This window comes from Peromyscus maniculatus, chromosome 2, assembly GCF_049852395.1.
Source record: "Peromyscus maniculatus bairdii isolate BWxNUB_F1_BW_parent chromosome 2, HU_Pman_BW_mat_3.1, whole genome shotgun sequence".
Taxonomy (NCBI): Eukaryota; Metazoa; Chordata; class Mammalia; order Rodentia; family Cricetidae; genus Peromyscus; species Peromyscus maniculatus.
In genome coordinates this window covers 86,168,313-86,185,030 of record NC_134853.1, presented here as the reverse complement: position 1 = coordinate 86,185,030, position 16,718 = coordinate 86,168,313, and positions in this window count along the sequence as shown.

Below are 16,718 nucleotides of genomic sequence, written 5' to 3'. Positions count from 1 at the left end.
AGATTAGACATAGAGGCCAGACAGGGGTGGCACACACCCTTGATCCTGTCACTCAGGAGGCAGAGATCCATCTGGATCTATGTGAGTTCAAGGCCACACTGGAAACAGAGCCAGGCAGTGGTGGCACACACCTTTAATCCCAGCACTAGGAAGCACACACACCTTTAATCCCAGGAAGTGATGTCTGGGCAGAGAACGGTATATAAGGCATGAGGAAATGGGGCCTAAGGCAGTTCGGCTGAGAACCTTTTGGGTGAAGACTCAGAGGATTTGTGGAGATGGTGAGGTAATAGGTGTTGGCTGTGGCTTGCTCTGCTTCTCTGATCTTTCAGCTTTCACCTCAATATCTGACTCTGTTTTTTTTTTATTATAAGACCATCTAAGATTAGAACAACACTCTAATATTTCAGGCTTTGAAAAATCCAGAATCCTGGTTATCTAAGAGGTAGATTTGGGATCCACTAAGTCAAAATGAAAATCTCAGTTCAATCCAATACTGGCTAAGTGGGTCTGGAAGCACTGCTTACCCTGTGACACTCAATGCCCTTAGCCATAAATGAATATGGTATTTCTGTCTTGCAGATTATGCATCAAATGACATCACATTTGAAATTGCCTAACACAGGAAGTGCTCATTAACATCATTCATTCTATAATGTACATCAAGTACATCCAAGGTACCAGATGTTCTAAAAAAAAAATAATAATATATCATGACCTAAATAATATCATTACATTGTGGAGCCTTTGTCTACCAGAGAAGGCAAGCAATTGATGGATAAACAAACAGATCTCTCTCGGGTGAAATAAGTGCTATGAAGAAAATGAATTGAGTAATGGATTGTACAGTGATTAAGCATGGTGATGTTAGACAGATGCCAAAGACTCCTTCCTTCTGGGTGTACACAGTTTTTCCCCCTTTGGAGTCCTAACTCTCCTACCCCCTGAGCATGGGCCTCCAGTAAAGATGAATAAGGAGTTATAATCTGATGAACTGAACCATGTGACAAACTTTAAATGAAGTCGTAGATAGCATTAGAACAGTACATGTCTATCGAGCAAGCTGGACAGAGCTGGGTATCGCTTTGGAGACTCTTGGAAAAGCACAGCTATGCTGTCTCCAGGCTTGTCACAGTTGAAATTACAGAGGCTATTCTTGGAGAATAAAACTTCTCCCCTAAAGAAGGCAATCCTCAACAACAAAATCTTTGTTGCAGAAGGACATCAGTGACCCTGTTCTGAGCTTGGTCCAAGCTGAGGGAGAGAGGAGAATGGCCAGTTGTGAAAAGATCAATTTGCTTCCAATCTACTTTTCTTATAGTCAGACAGAAAAGCTGGCTCCTTCAAGTTGCAGCATCTGTCAGAGACAGATGCCAAGTAGGGCACAGGCTGAAGAAACACCCCTGTTCCCACTGTAGTAGGCACCTTCAGCCTGGAGTAGAGTCTGTGATACTAGCTGTTCCCCAGCTGTAATGCTTTGGGGAGAACCCATATTGAAATAGCCAAGAAGGAGGCTTCAAGTTCAAGTCTGATTCAAAGCTATAGCTATTCAAACTCTTCATTCATTCATATCTGAAAATACCCAGTGTTGACCAGATGTGGGAAAGCAGGAATTCCCATATATCACAATTGGGAGTGTAAATTGGTATGACCTCTTCAGAGACCCACTTGGCAAAAACTATGGAAACTGAATGTGCATAGTTCTTTCATTGTAGCTAGATCACTCCTAGGAATTTATCCTCCAGATAAATTCTCAGAAATGCACAAAGATGAGAATGTAGGGAAGATGTTTATCACAGTGTCATTTAGGAAAGTAGGAGTCTAGAATAGCTGATCATTATGTGTTGTAGAATAAAATTTCAAGTACATGGAGATGCATGTTAAACAGACAAAAAGGAAAAGGAGAAAAACGGTATTATTTCCTATGTGTGGGAAAGTCCACTTATACAGAAAAAAAGTGTACCCCTCCTCCTGTGTGTATGTCTTACTGTCCTCTGCTAATACCTGACTCCTCCCATGCCAATCCCAACATCTGGTGGTACCAAATGACAAGAGTATCACTTAAGTCCCCACGGATATGCAAGATGTTAGAACTGAATGGCTACCAAGAAGAAATATAAAAGGATAGGGCCCACAAGGCCCTGTCTACTCATCTCTGTAGATCTGTGTCCCTGAACTAGGATGAAGTAGAAGCAATAGCCAGATGTGTACAAAGTTGCTTATATGTCTTCTGTTTTTTTCAGAGCCTCCATTTGATGGGCAACTAAGACTGTGTTCAGAGTTATCCACTTTCCCCTCTTTTCATAATGGATGACCCAATTCCTCTTTTTGTCAAATAGCACAGAGAACAAACACAAAGGAAGCTGATAGTCTCCAAAAGAAAGGAAGCCCAGTTTTTTCACAAAAAAAAACCATTTGCTCCTTTCTAACTCTAAAACATCCCCAAATTTTCCATTTGCAAATGTTACCAGCAAGTTCGCAATGAATCCCAAATGTCGAAGAAGAAAAAAAAAAAAGTAATTCTACCCATACTGCCACTAGTTAGCTGTAGAATTGTGGTCAAGCTTTCTGCTCACACTGGGAATGTTTCCCCTTCAGTCCAGATGATAAGGACTATGTGTCCTTCAGACAGCTTAGGGATAAAAACCACAGAGCACTGAGACCCATTCCTTTCAGCTTCCCATAATAAGCATAACTAATTGATCACAGCATTTTCTACAGATCTCAAATGAGTCCTCTGAATCCTTCTTGACATAGAACTCTAAGCAGTCACTAGCAATTCAAGTTGACATAAAAAAGAACCCTAATTTTATTCTCCAGATTAGGTGAGATCTGAAGTTCATTCCTGACTTGGAATTCAATTTGCATAGCAGAAGAATTCAACTGAATTGTAGCTAGTTTATAAAGGCCATCTATCTAGATCATTAAAATACAGAGTATGTCATCTGCTTCTGAGTTTTAGAAACTGGTCTACATAAGTCCATGTGAACTTGGTTTCTAGCTACTCCGTTGTCACATGTATATGTACACAATTCTATCTGGAAGAAGTAATTTAATCATAACAATTTTGAAAATATGGTTCTGTACTGACTGTATACTCAGAGATAGGAAAGGATTTTCTAAGGGACCCAGTCAGCTAGAAAAGTTTTAAGGGATATTTCCTCATGTACTGTTTATACTGTCTAAGACTTTTTCATAAATGCTTTTTCCCCTGACAAAATAAAGCAATGTCCCTCATTCTTCATTCCCCTTGAGCTGCTTTTGGGGTGGAAAAAATCAAACAAAGACAGAATTTAAACTTCTTTTTTTTTTAAATAAAGTATTTATTGATTCTTAGGGAATTTCACATCATGCACCCCAATCTTGCTTACCTCCCAATCCCTCCACATTCACCCTTCACTCCTGCAGCATGCCCCAAAAAACTTCCTTAAAATTAGTTTAAAAATAAAAACAAAACAAACAACAAAAATACTCAACTTGATCCTTGATCATCTTTACAATACCTCTTCATTCATCCTAGTGGCACTGGGAGCTATGTTGTGTCACACAGTACACTCTTTTATCCAATCAGCCCCAGGTCCAGAATGTTCATTGCTATGAGTTATTGGTCTGATTCAAGGCCTCTGACACACCATCCTCACTGGATCCTCACCAAAACTCCTCTCAGACCTCCTGCTGAAGCCCCAGTCATGGAGATCCTGCTGCTATTGTTCTGGCAGACCAATCTCTTCATTCACTCAAGCAGGTCATAGCTGAGGTGGATGTTAAGATGGCCCAATCCAAGTCCCAGGATGTCGGTCTGGGTGGTAGCTAATCTGGTCAGTCCGGGCCACTGGTACCTCCTGAGTGCAGAGTCCTGTTCTTGGGAGAGGGTGGGAACCTATTGTCGTGCCACGTCATCCAGCTATGGACAGGGCCAGGCATCCCAGAGCCAGGGAGGAGTGGTGCTGGTTCAGCGTGGCTCTCAGATTTCAACAGGCCTGCTTCCCATGACCCCCTGTGGCAACACAGGCCATGGACATGATCACAGACCCCAGCTACAGCAGGAACACAGACCCAGACGTGCTCTAGGCAGCAACCTTGGCCTAGACGACACCATGGCCCCAGGGGACAGCGCGAGACACTCAGATGAGCACGGCCCAGATTTTAAACTTCTGTTGAAACTTTGAGAAAAGGAATGAGTGATGTATGTCGTGGTAACAGATTATTTTGCAAGTCAGATGATTGCCAGGTTTTTGTTACAACAAAACTGAGCTGAAACCTAGTTAAAATTCAGCAGAGAAATCATCAAAATGCTTTGTGAAATATATTACAATCGTCGTGGAGTATAGCTAGCCTGCTATGCTATAGACCCCTCTTATCTAACCACATTTGGATACCCATTAAGTAGCTGAAGGTTCTCAACACATGGAAATCATAAATATTTGAGGTGGAAATACCCATTACCATAATTTAATCATCACAAATTTACATGTACCAAATTATTGTCCTGGACCTCATCAATTTTTTAACTATGCGCCAATTAAATACATTTTAAAATGAAAATTGATACAAAAAGTTTTTTCTTGAAAATCTGTTCACAAAATATAACATTCCACTTAATTTTTAAATGAACAGAAAATACTTTTTATAATAATTTATCCCTTCTGATCTTCAGTACATGACAAGTAAATTATAACCTTATTATACAAAGACTCTTCTTTTCCCATTGACTTATTTTTGTGGATAGATTTTGTTTTAAAATGCTTCCAAACAAAAACTGAAAAGTAGGAATAGAATTCAAATACTATAGCATGACAGCAAGCATTATATTCCAATTCTAATATATTGTTTACACTTAAAAATATTTCATTCAGAGAAACATTACCAATAGAAATCTGTGTTTCATGTTATACTTACCAAAATCTTAATAAATGCATAGTACATTAGCCAGTTGGGTACAACTAGAAATTCTTATGAGGACCCAATCTAGAAGAAATTAGTTCCTATTTGAATGTAATACTTACAGACCACTGCAGATGTGTTGATATTGACTTGTAAACATGTTTTGTTTCAGAAAAATACAATAAAGCAATTAGTGAAAGAACGTCAAAGATTAAAATGGACCTTACTAAGTCAAGCCTCTGTGGAATGGAAACATATTTAAGAGGAAAAATAATCTGAATGTTAAGAAAGATATTTTCTTTCTTTTCTTTTTTTTTTAATTTTTTTATTATTATTATTATTTTTTTTTTTTTTGGTTTTTCAAGACAGGGTTTCTCTGTGTGTAGCTTTGCGCCTTTCCTGGAACTAACTCGGTAGCCCAGGCTGGCCTCAAACTCACAGAGATCCACCTGGCTCTGCCTCCCGAGTGCTGGGATTAAAGGCGTGCGCCGCCGCCACCGCCACCACCAGGCCGAAAGACATTTTCATATATGTTTCTTTTTATTTATTTTCCAAGTAAATCATGCAAGCAGAAAGGCATGAGACTGATCTCCAAAATCCTTATGAAAAATGACGATGTGTGGTGGCATCTTCTTAGAGTCCTATTGTAGGAGAGGTGGAGAGGGTGGTCCCTGGGGATCCCTGAAGTCAGCTTAACCATCTTGTTGAGTTGAAATCCAGTGAGAGACCCTATCTCTGGAAAAGTTTTTAAAAGGTGGAAGTTGTTCTTAAAGAATGGCACCTGATAAATGAAGACCACATGAGAAAAGGAAGAAACAAAGAGCGAAAGAGGCCCACAGAAATCCACAAAGATACTCCCACAAAAGACTGCTGGCAATGGTCGAGAGACAGCCGGGACTGACCTACTCTGGTGATGGGATGGCCAAACACCCTAATAGTTGGGCCATAAACCCCATCCAAGGACTGAGGAATCTGGATGCAGACATCCACGGCTAGGCCCCTGGTAGAGCGCTGGGAGTCTAATTAGTGAGAAAGAGGAGGGTTTATATGAGCGAGAATTGTTGAAACCAAGGCTGGATAAAGCACAGGGACAAATAACCAAATGAATGGAAAAACATGAACTATGAACCAAAGGCTGAGGGTCCCCCAACTGGATCAGGCCCTCTGAATGGGTGAGACAGTCGATTGACTTGATCTGTTTGGGAGGCATCTAGGCAGTGGTACCAGGTCCTGGGCTCGTTGCATGAATTAGCTGTTTGAAACCTGGGACTTATGCAGGGACGCTTGGCTCAATCTGGGAGGAGGGTACTGGACCTGCCTGGACTGAGTCTATCAGGTCGATCCCAGTCCTCGGGGGAGACCTTGATCTGGAGGAGGTGGGAATTGGGGGTGGCCTGGGGGGAAGGGGAGGGGGGCAGGAAGGGAGAGAACAAGGGAATCTGTGGCTATTATGTAGAACTGAATAGTATTGTAAAATAAATAAAATAAAATAAAATTTAAAAAAAAAAGAAAAAAGAAAAAACAAACAAACAAACAAACAAAAAATGAATGGCACCTGAGACTGTCCTGTGGCCTCTTTCACACACATGTGCAGGCATGTGAACATACACACACAAAGGTACCCACTTAGACACCAACACACACACACACACACACACACACACACACGTAAGTGTGCATGCACATGAGCTCGCAACAATGTTTCTTTTGTTGTTTTTGTTTTCTTTTGTTTTTGTTTTTGTTTTCAGAGATAGGGTTTCCTTGTGTAGTTTTGGTGCCTGTCCTGGATCTCTCTCTGTAGACCAGGCTGGCCTCGAAATCAGAGAGATCTGCCTGGCTCTGTCTCCTGAGTGCTGGGATTAAAGGGGTGTGCCACCACCACCTGGCTGAAACAATGTTTCTAATGACAATATACCATGCTGGTATCTATGCTGATGTTTTTCTGGGGAATACAACAGAGAGTTACACAGTTTCCTCAGAGATCCTTTTTTCTTTTATTATTCTCTTATACATTCAAGACAGATTGCTGAATAGCAATGAAGACAAAGATGGTGGAAGACAAAGAGAAGAAGGAAAAGAAAAAAAAACTGTCATCTGTCTACTGTCCTCCAGTTGTAAGTGGGATTTCCTTATGCACTTATTCATTCAGCAACCCCCTTCTGACCACAGGCCCCATGTTAAGTTGTAGATTAAGGATTGGAAGCCACAAGACCAGGAAACCATAGACCCTACCTTTGAGTTCTGCTCACAGGTTATTAAAACTAAAAAAACAAAGACACAAACAAATGATTACAATATCCAGAAGTGCTACATTAGAAAACCCATGACTATGCTAGAGATTAGAGAGGATGGTGATCAGTTCACTTAAGCAGAGTCTTTGTTAGGAAGTAAGAAAGCCTAGGAGCATGTTCTAGCACAGAGCAGATGTGATTTGAGATTTTTTATGAATAAAGGGTACAGCATGAAGAAAGTAGACAATAGAGTCAACACTAAGTAAGTGGAGGCAGGAGTTACAGCTAAGGAAACAAGATGAGTACAGATTGCAAAGGATCTTGAAAGCTGTCTTAGTCTGTTAAAGTTATAACTAGACCAAAGACTAGGTGGCTTGTAAAGCATAAATTTTTGTTTCAGAGTTGTGGAAGCTGAGAAGTCCACGATCACGGCATCAGTTGAATCAGAGTCTAGTAAAAGTCCATTTCCTAGTTCTTAGATTATATTCCTTAGCTTTGTCTCCATATGGTAGAAGGGGAAAACAGCTGCCTTGGACCTCTGTTATAAGGACACTAATTCTATTCTCTGAAGCCTCTGATCTTGTTTCCTAATCAATTCCCAAAGGACCAAACTCCCAATACTATCAGACTGACAATTAGCTCTCCAAGTCTGGGTCACAGATAGACATTTGGACTATAGTGGAACCTTTGCCTAGGCATTTAGAATTTGAATTTGATCTTTTGAGGAAAATGGAGATGTAAAACCAAATAAGAACTTTAAGGTGATAATTATAGGTTACATTGAGACAGAAGACATAATTAAAAGCACATAGCTCAGCTCTAGCTACAGTGGATTAACCCCTTCAGAAGAGGTCTCTGAATCTACAAAGTACAATACATCACTAAGAATTTTGTACTTCAGTGAGGAAGAAATGAATCAAAATAGGCCTGGAATATTAATTTTAATTAATATTTATCAGATGCCTACTCTTTTACATACAAGTTTAGACAATTTGTTTTTTACAAGAAATTTGTCAAGTAACAATTACAATTCCTATTCTTTAAATGTGGGTACTGAATCATAGATGGCTTGACTATCTCACCTAAATTGACAAAATAGCTAAAGAGAGTTCAATAATCAATGAACACAAGCCATCCAGACTGCACTTATGTAGACAAAGTGCTGTCTCTATGCAAGTACTGTGGTTACTTCCTGCTGGGAACTGCAAGAATCAAATCAAATCAAAACAGTGGGCAGACAGCCTCTAGGCAAGGACCTTGCCTATACTTGTCTCAGTCTCAAGTGAAGGTAGACTATGTATGGGAGCCCACAAGCCAAGTATGGAGATGAGTGGAGTGCCAGCATGGTCTCCCTCTGTAGTTAGACCTAAAAGAAGCCCTTGAGCTTATTCCTGAGCTAAGTCTACTGGATCACCCTTCACTCTTCCTTCCTATCCTCCACATGAAAGGTATCACCATTATGAACCTCACCAAGAACATTCTCAAAACAGCCACCCTGCCCCAAGCCACCATTCTCTCTTACTTGAGTGACTACAGTGGCCCTCATCAGTGGCCCTGAATCTAAATTGCTCCTTACTTTTTACTCTACTCCACTGCATCCATTGTAGGCAGATTGATGCTTCCAAAGCATGAAGTTACCCTTATTCCTTGTTGATACCTTGGGATGGTTTCTTATCATATTCCTAGCAAAGAATCTGGGATTCTTCCCATGACCCCTGAAGGAGAACCTTCCAGGGTAGTGTGTATCACCAGTGAGAGCCCCAATATTCCTCTATGATCCAAGGCCATGGCTCTAATGCTGCATATTCTCAGCTCTATGCTTGTGAAGGGTAGAGCCCTTTGACCTCTCACATTCCATCCTTTCTTCTCCTCGACTTGAAATTATGTTCAAGTTTATGTTTCTCTAGCAAGATTTCCCCACATTTCAACCATCACTGGTTCCTAAGTGCTCTGATTGCATTGTCATAGCACTAATCATCTTGGTTAACAAGTGTCATGTTTGCTTGTCTATCTTCTCTTCTGAGCTCTTGGCACTATGATTCATCTAAATCCAATAGAGTGGCCATCAGACTACTGGATGGAAACCATTCTCTCTTTTTCCTCCACCCCCCAAAGCACGCATGTGCTTGTGGATACTCACACTTACACCCCGAGAGACAGAGAAAGAGTGGAGGAGGTTGAGGAGTGGGATTGACACGTGGAAGAGCTGTGTTTCATAAGCTGTGTCATCAAGATAAACATTCATTGCATTCGTTAAAGGTCAAGAGGAAGAGGGCTGAAGGCAGAAGATGGGGCAGGCCAGCTGACCAAGATGCACCCACACTGTGACACACAGCTGCTTGGAAACAGAGATTTGCAAGTCTAACCCTGGAATATTCTATGATATCAGCAAGCATTCTATCATAGTGAAACCCAGAACAATGCAAACCCCTTAACTTGTAGTAAAAGCGTGGAACGAGAACCTAAGATATTTAATGCCCTTATTCCTAGGATACATCACTGCTAAATTTTCCTATTTCATTTTTCTAATTTAAAATGAAACTTGGATAGATAGTGCACTACTTAAGCCAGAAAAAGAAGGAAGTGAAGGATTTCAAAGAAAGTTACCCTAATTCCTATTGTAACTGGGAAGCTTCTAGAACATGAGACATGATAAAAACAGTTTTCAGCTCTCCAGATACTTTAAATCTAGGATCTGCCATTGACTCATTTTTAATATTGAGGCTTTAACATCTGTTCATAGTCTACTTAAAAAGATTCCATGAAATCCAACATATAAAACAATTATCTCAGTACCTGACACATAAAAGCTTGTAATAAATGTTTCTCTCCTCATTTTTATAATCACATGAGAGGATGCATATGGAAGCAATTATAAAGAATCCAGGCAAAGTGGGATAATCAAGGAACAGAACTATAGATAAAGCATTTGGAATTGAAGATTGAGGAATGATTTAAAGATCAGGTGGCATGATAGATGAGGACATCATGGGAATAGGAAGAGGCAGGGTGTTGGGGAGACTCTCAGGAATCCACAAGGATGACCCCACCTGGGAGTGCTGGCAGTGGTCTAGAGGGTGCCTGAACTGGTCTACTCTGGTGACCAGCCTAGTGAATACCCTGACCGCCATCATAGAGCCTTTGTCCACTGACTGATGGAAGCAGATGCAGAGATCCAGAGATCCACGGCCAGGAAGAGCTCCGGGAATCCAATCAATCAATGAGAGAGAGGAAGGATTCTGCAGGTGGAGGACATCGAGATCATGATGGGAAGACATGCAGAGATGACCAGCCGCACTGGTGGAAGCCCATGAACTGTAGACTAGTGGCTGTGGAGCCCCCATGGGACTGGACTAGGCCCTCTTGATATGAAAGATAGTTGTTTGGCTCAAACTATTTGGGGGGCACCCAGACAGGGGCATTGGGATCCATCTCTGGTGCATAGGCAGGCTTTTGGGAATCCAGTGTCTGTGGTGTAAAACCTTGCGCAGCCTTGGTGCAGTGGGAAAGGGTTTGGATCTGCCTAGTCTCAGTATGCAGGGCTCTGCTGACTCCCCATGGGAGACCTTGATTTGGGGGATGTGGGGATGTGGAGTGGCTTAGGAGGGAGGGCTGGAGAGTGGGAGGAGAGAGGAGGGGTTCTCTGGGTGGTATGTAGAGTGAGTAGAAAATTTCTTAATAAAGAAAAATGAAAAAAAAGATCAGGTGACGCTTGGGTTGAGCACCGGAAGAGGGGGCTGCATTGTAGACAGTATGAGAAGGCGTTCTTTCCAGAACTGTGAGCTACTAAAGTGCATCACTGGAGAGTGGAAAGAAGCACTTCCTGGCTCTGCTAATTCTGATTGTGTCATTTGTTAACATTATTAAATCTCTTCCATGTGGCTCTGCTTCATATCCAAAAATAGATTATAGGAGCAACTGCATTTCTAGTGTCCACTTCATCCTTTTGCCATCCTTATCATCGCTCTCTTCCACAAAAACTGATGAATAGAAGGTACCAAGCCTTCAAATAATGGCAATGCTGCAATCCAAACTTCTCTGAAGAGTAGAAGCAGCCATCAGTCTTCTTGAGGATGGAAGGAAAGAAGATATAATTTTATTAGTGAGTCCTTGGCAAACAAGAGAATGGCAGATAGGTTTTTGGTGCCCATTTGGCGTTCATCATAGCTGTAGAAGATTTGATGAGTAGCAGAGTTTGTATGTGGAGGGCAGCTTTGAGAAACATGCCTAGTAGAATTTTCTCATCTACCAATAAGCACAGGGGTTATTGACGATGCCAAAATCACTACAGAAGAGCAACAGTTTCTTGTTGGGGCCAACTACGGGCAGTTATATAAACCAATGTTCTCTGAAAATGTCCCAAAATGATTTTGTCATTTGGGGAAGGTTTGAAAAGCTACTGAATGTGAACTACTCTCTATGAGAGTTCATAAGCTCCCATCTCCCTGTGCCCCAAACACTGCTCCTGAGTCTCTTCCACACCTGCCTGACTTCACACACTCTATCATGCCCACCAGAACACTTCCAAAACTACTTTGCTGTCAGTAGCTTTACAACTTGTTCAGGAGTAAATCAGCTAATCGTTGCCACAACTGAGCATCAGACTAGGTGACCTTCACCTCCTATCTCCCTCCACTCTAAGACTTCTTCTCCTGGACCCATTCTGTTTCCCATGCTTAATGAAGATTCTGAATAGTGGGTACTACAAGTGTAGGTCTCTGGTGCCTAATTTTATAAGCAGCATACAGGAAACACATAAAACAGGAAGTGACGGCCTCAGGTGTATATTGGGGCAGGCATGGATAGATGTTTAAGTGCTATGGGAGGCCTTTGAAACCAGATTGTATTTGCTAAAGTTTGGTGCCAACAGGATTCTCTCAAGGATACTGGCATCATTCAGCAGCTGGGAGCTCTTGGGTTACCCATGCTTTCTACAGATTAGTTCTCTCCTCATTAGGACAGAAGGGAACCACCTAGTAAGAGGCATCTTATGTAGTAGTAAGAGCTAGATCTGGAAAGGAGTGAGACTCATGCTGGAATCCTAGCTTTTCTACTGGGAGCTGCTTCCCCTTGGTTGAGCCTGCTTCACTGGACATTCATATCAACTCTGACATGATGGCAATCTACCGCTGCTGCTTCTGGGTTACAAGAGAAAGTGAGCTATACACTTCTGGCAATAGTAGGCCTATTTCAGCTGCTCCAGTATTTAAGATCCAGTAGTAGTCTGAAGGAAACCACAGTAAACTGAATGTCCCACAGTAAACTGAATGTCCCTTCCCAAAAATTTTATCTGAAAACATAGTCTCCAGTGTGATCTCAGAATGTGAAGCATGTGAGAAGTGATTAGGTCATGAATGTAGGTCTCTTGTAAATGGAATTAGGATTCTCATAATTGAAGCTCCAAAGAGCATGTTAGCTCCTTCAGCCACTGTGAAAGCAAGTGAGGAGGTGACCTTATGAGCCAGGAAGCAGATCCTCACCAAACACAGCATCTGCCAGTGTGTTGATCTTGAACTCTATAGCCTTTAAAAGTGTAAAAACTAAATCTCTCTTCTCCAAAGGCTACCCGGTCCCTGGCATTCTCTTGCGGCAAACAGCATTGACTAAGACACACATGCCATACAACTCCATGAAGATTTCTATCTTCATGTATATTTCTTTTAAAATGTTGCTGAATACTTATCACCTCTTGTAATAAGCACAATGAAACAAGAACAGTAAATCCAGGCTCTGCTCTCAACACAGGGTATGAGTATCCATTTGGCTTTGTGTATTTCTCAGCCTCCTTCCTTTGGATAGAAACTACAAACAACCCTTGCCCAGTTGCCAATCTTTGGGTGAGTCCAGGTCCTGGAAGATAAAGAGCCAACTCAGACCACACCAGGCAACTTTGGTCTCACAGCACCAGAGCTGTTGGCCATGTAATCCGATCTGGCTGGAGGGAGTGTGACTAAGTGAAAGCCCATCTGCTGTGAGGTTTCCCTGGGCTCCCAGGAGGGACCTGAGCAGGATATGAGGAGGCGGCGGTGGTGAGGTGAGGGGTCTGCATACACGGAAATGGCGAGATCCTTGGACAGAGAATGTCTCGCCACAGCAGGCGTGGGTCTCCCCAGCATGACATCATCCTGGCACTCACTCATGGTCTAATCTCTGTATGCTGCTCTTTTCATGGAAGCAGAGAACTAAAAGTATGCCTGTGTGCATGTGGATATGTGGGTGATTTATGTGGGTGTGCATCCATCCACACATGCATATTGTACATGCTGTATGTGGTGACAGAGGGTATAAGCCAGGGTTGTGCAGTCATGGCACATGGGCATTTTTTTCAGCTGGGAAAAATAGGCTGTCCTCTCCATTGTGGGTGATCAATGGCAATTCTGATCTCTGTGTTCTAATTGGTAGTGGCACCTCCATCCGCTCCACTTGTCACAGCCTAAAACATTTCCATTCAATTCTGAATTTTCCTTGCGAGGGAGATGAAACTATAGCCAGCAAAGAATTCCCACAGTGAAAGAAATCAGAACACCTTCCTTTTGAAGAAAGGGGGGAAATTCAGGACACAGTAGAGTACAGTGAGTCTCTAACTCCTTATACTGTTTTAGACACAAATTAAAACTGAGCAGGGGGTAGACAAGGCAGTTCCTAGAATCTCAGCACTGGGGAAATTGAGGCAAGAAGATTGCCACATGTTTGAGGCCAGCCTGCTTTACATAGCAAGTTTCAAGCTAATCTGATTATATATATATATATATATATATATATATATATATATATATATATATATATATATGTATATATATCATAAGACTTTGTCTCAAGAAACTTGAGTGGTTTTGAGTTGTGGGTCACATGACAGTTGTTAAGGAAGAGAAAATCCAGAAGGAATTGTGACAGAGCTCTTCATCACATTGTATCCTAAACTCATAGCAGGAGAGACTGAGCATTTACTTCCATTTCATACATGGACACTGAGGCTCAGAAAGTGAACACTTTTGTCCAGTACATACAACTGATAAACCCCTGAACTTTGACTTGGATTCAGATTTTGGACCTGGGGAGATGGCTTTTCAGATAAAAGATATTTCTGTGCAAGCATGAGGAAACTGAATTCAAATCCACAGGCTCCCGCATAAAGATTTTGGCATGGCTAGAACCCCCTGTATCTCCAGTGCAGTGAGGGGCAGAGAAGGCCTTGCTGGCCACCAACATAGCTCCAGGTTCAGTGAGAGAATCTGATTCAAGAGAATAAGGTTGAGAGTTGATAGAGGAGGCCATCCAAGATCTTCTTCTAGCCTCTGTGCATGTGTGCAAGCTACAAATAACACCGTGATAAATCAAATACAAATAAATATAAATCCTGACCTTCATGATTTATATAGCGGAACTCTGAAGCACTGGGTTCTCTCAGTCTATTACTTTGGTACCTATAATCAACACTATAACAGTATCAAAGCCTCTGATTTCAACTAAGCATTTATTAAGAACATTTTCATCTAACATCATCCTCAACTGAAGTGTGTGAGTTTGAGTATAAAAATCAGGCGTTCTAAGTGCTCATTGAGACAGAATTAACCCACACTTATGAAAACATGAGATAGTGCAAAATCTGTCCCTGAGTGGGTGACACGTACTGGCTGGGTGGAAAGAACATGTTTTAATAAATGTATTTCTAGTAAGTTAAGCTTCTCCTGCATGGGGGTTGAGGGAGAGCTGTGAACCATGAGATTCATCACTTGACAGTATGAACTTGGCTTTGTACAGCCCTGGGTTCTAATTCCCAGTCTACCTGTTGTATAATCTATCACTTTATCTGTTGTATAAGTCTGGAAAGACAATTTATAGCTGAGAGCCTCAGTTAATGCCCCAGCAAATTGCAGATTAAAGTCCCCATTCTTAGGATGGATTGGAATAACTAAAACTAGGTCCTGGGAATTAATATAGACTGCTCCATAATGTCTTGGCTTTTTTCTCTTAGATACTTTCCTCACTGCTATGACCAGATGCCTGACAAGAAGCAACTTCAGGAAGGGTTGATTGTGGTTCACAATTCTAGGGGATGCAGCTCATCACAGTGGGAGAGGTATGTCCGCAGGAAGAAGATGTGGCTGATCACATAGTATCTGCAGTCAGAAAGCAGAGCACAGGGAAAGTGGAACCAAGATAAAGACTTCAAGGTCCATTTTCAGTGACCTACCTCCTCCTACCATCAAGTCCCGCCATCAACTGGGGACCAAGTAAGTGTTCAAACACATGAACCGATGTGAGATATTCTACATTCATACAACAGGACTTTTTCAATTACATTCACCATTCTGCAATCAAATGTGTGTTTGTGTATATATGGGTTTCATAGTTGTTTTACTTGTGAGTCTGAAAGTTTTGTGAATGAGAGACCGTACCTTTTTTATTGTTCCAAGACCTTCTATGGCTCCTGGCTCAGCTAAAGTATGCTCAGTGAACATAAAGAAAGTGTTTGGATATAATCTCTTCCTGTATTCCCACCTAATACAGTGAGTTTTCAGATAATAAACCATTTAAATAATGGAAAAACTAGGTTCTCTCTTCCTCTGTGCTCCTGATCATTTTAGCTTCAACACCTATCACATTGTTTTGCAATTACTGTTTCTATGGCAATAAAATCCTTCAGAGCTAAATGGCTCACTTTCCAATCCCCATAATCTTATTCCATTACCTATACTCAGGGTGTGATACATGTCTGAGTCCAATAAGTGTTTGTAGAATTAAAAAAAAGTGATGCCTTAGGGGAAATCTGTCCACCAAGTTAGAACTCAGACAAAATTAACCTTCTCATATCTCACAACCCATAAATTCTAACTACTGCCAACTCTACCTGTACAACATCTGACAAGCAAGAACCAATGGGGGGCAGTGGAGTTATTTTTATTATTCCTGAAAAAAATATAACCAAACAATAATTATGTATCAAATTGAATTGGATGCTCTTAAAAAGAGCTGTGAGCCAAATTTCCATATCTCAAGAGGTGTCAATATCAATTATTCATACATATAACAAATATCTATATGGTAGTTTTTAAGAGTCATGAGATGCTCAAGATTATAGTTAAAGCTTCCTGGGTCTTTGAAAACGTAAAGAATGAGGCTGGGGAGATGGTTCATTGGCTAAGAGCAGTGGCTGCTCTTCCAGAGGACCCAGGTTCAATTCCCAGCACCCACACTATGGCTCACAACTATTTATAACTCCAACCCCACAGTATCCAATGCCCTTTTCAGGCTGATACTCTTTTCTGACTTCCAAGGGGCAGTAGACAGACATGTGGTACACATACAGACAGACAGGCATAGCATCCATGCACATTAAATAAATTATTAAAAAGTAATTTTAAATAGAACTTATTAGAGAAGTGTTCTTATTGACCAAAAATAAATCCCAGCTATTCATATTGTGTTGCTTGGGGCAGATAGTAGTAAAACCCTTAAGAGCCTCAGTGAAAAATTTCTCTTTTGTTGGTCTCAGCACCATTAGTGGAGGAAAACACTGATACACAAAGGAAATGGTCTGTAAATGAAGACCAAAACAGAATGCTTAGGGGCTGCAAAGTTTGGTACACCTGTGGGTATCAT